This window comes from Cibotium barometz, chromosome 46, assembly GCF_041138505.1.
Source record: "Cibotium barometz isolate CiBa-2024 chromosome 46, ASM4113850v1, whole genome shotgun sequence".
Taxonomy (NCBI): Eukaryota; Viridiplantae; Streptophyta; class Polypodiopsida; order Cyatheales; family Cibotiaceae; genus Cibotium; species Cibotium barometz.
Window position 1 is genome coordinate 26,564,471 of NC_141091.1, and position 2,658 is coordinate 26,567,128.

Below are 2,658 nucleotides of genomic sequence, written 5' to 3' on the forward strand. Positions count from 1 at the left end.
CAAAGGACACTTGAGGAAGGTTTCTACTTTAGTAGAGGCTTCTTGGTGTCAGATTACTGGGGCATAATTTAGTCTACTTCAGTTAGAGGGTCAAAAGAAGGTCAAGAGAGTGATCATGAAGGTCCTAGGGTTGTGTATGTAAGGTCAGTGACATTGGAGGATTGTAGAGGAGCTTGGAGGACAAGTTTCTGACTCGAAACTAGTGGAGGATTTTGAAAGCAGTTTCCAGTTAGTTTTGAGTCAACTGGAGAGGGTTTTAGTCAGCTGAGGTCAGGAAAGACTAATAGGTGTAAGGTTAGAGCTTTTGGAGGTTAGTGCTGACCTAAGAGGATAGCTGGAGGAGGCAGCTAGATTAGATAGGGAGGTTGGGAGGGTGTCGAAGTGTCCAATTGAGTCAACTAGAGGGCTAAGGACAGCAACACAGTTGGTCGGTGCCCTTTTGAGTTGGGATTTCTATGTCCCCCAATTTTGATCCCATTGTGTTTTCTTCTTGTGTGCCTATAGGTGGTGTAGTAGAGGCCATTACCTAGCCACCACACATAACGTATCTTTATTTGGTTGCACTATGTAGGTGGGCATCATTACCACCATGCGTTGTTCTATTGTTTTTGCCTCTGTGTCCACCTAACCTATTGTTTGCTGCCCTTTGTCATTTCTTTCTTTGTAGGGCTTGAGTCAAAATCCATTTACAAACTTGGGGAGTATTACATCACTTAATGTCTTCAGTTGGAATGTGCCTGAGCTTAATGATTCTACTATCTGACAAGGACCCATCCTATGGATTTTGAGCTTATGGTCTGAGCTTTCAATTGAACATCACTACTTTGTCTCCTTCCTTAAAGATCTTATGTTTGCTATTCAGGTCTACCCATTTCTTTCTTCTTTTCTTAGTGATGTCTGCCACCCATGCACTGTGTAGTCTACTTTCTTCCAGCTACATGAGATGCTGCATCCGCTGGTGGTTGATTGATTCTTTTGGGGGGCTGAGCCTTTTGGTCAGGGCTATTTTGAGGCTGGGGACAACATATTGCATTGGAACTACTGCCTCCAAATCATAGACTAAAGAGAATGGGGTGAACCTTGTGCTTACCTTGTGTGCTATGCGGAATGCCTAGAGTGTGGAATGCAGCTTTTCATTCCAGTGTGTTTTTTCTGATTGATTGTCTTTTTTGCCTTTTTTACAGGATATGCTTTAGCACTTGATTTGTTGATTCTTCCTAACCATTTTCTTATAGATAGTAGACAGCCGATTTCTTGTGCAAAATCATATGTTGTTGATTTAGCTTCTTAATCACTTCATTGATGTGAAGTGTCCTCCTTGATCACTTACTAGCTCCACCAGACATCCAAACCTTGTCATGTTATTTTCATACAAGAATTTGGCCAGTTCTTGTAGCTAAATTATCCCAGAGGGATAATTTAGCTAAATTATCCTAGAGGGATTTTGCCTCCACCCATTTGGTGTAGTAGTCAGTTGCTCTATGAGGATGTAACTCAGTCCTCCTTGGTGGGGGTTTAAATGGTCCGAAAAAATCCAATCACCACTTTTGAAAGGGATCTAGTGGTAGGAATGGCTGATGAGGCATTTAATCAACAGTTGGATGGCTCACCGATTCTCTGACATTCATCACAGTGCTTCGCATGATTCCATGTATCTTTGAGTATTATGGGTCACCATAAGCCTGCCTTGCAGTACTTTCTTGCCTGCTATTTCACTAGAGTAGTGTCTACATGACACTCCCTAATGTGCTTCTATTAGCCCATCTGTTTGTTCATGGTCTAGCACACAGTGACAACATGATCTATGCTTTCTTTGTACACAGAGCCCCTGCAATTTCAAGGAAGTTCCTACTTTTAAGAGAGCCAGCTTTTTCCTCTGATGTCTGATCATGTCATCAGGTAATGTCCCTTCTGTGAGATGAACTATAGCATATCAAAATACCAATTTCTTTCCACTGATATAGACTGAATAGCAAACAGGCTTGCATTTGGAAACTCATAAGCTATCCCTGTAGGCTTCTCTCGTGTTTCTATTCTGCTGAGGAAATCTGCTACCAAATTCTGATTTGCTGAGAGTGTGCACAATGGTGAACTGAAATTCCTACAATAAAAGCATCCACCTTGCTAACTTCCTAGTTAGATCTAGCTTATTTACCAAATACAGTAGTGCCTGATGATCTACATGAAACACAAATTGATTGCCCATGACAAAATTTGGCGACTGAGTAAATTAGTCCTAGAGTTTCCCTTTCAATGGTGATGTTATTCTTTTCAGCATTTGAAAACATCCAACTAGCATAGTATATAGGTCTGTACCACCCTTCTTCTGTTTGCTACATTAGCACACTTCTGATGGCTATGTCGTCTGATGCATCCACAAACACATGGAATGTTCAATGTCCCATTTTGGTGGTTGAATTATTGGTGCACTAGCAAACATTTTCTTTAGATTTTGGAATGCCCTCTTGCGTCTTCTGAGACCAGAGGAATTCTGCCCCCTTCTCTTTAAGACTATATAGTAGTTGTGCTACATCAACAAGGTACCTGAGAAATCTATTGTACCATTTTATTTGACCAAGAAATCTACTGATCTCCTTCAGCTTTGTTGAGGTGGACCCATCTTAGCTATTATCTTGACCTTTGCTGAATCAACAAAAC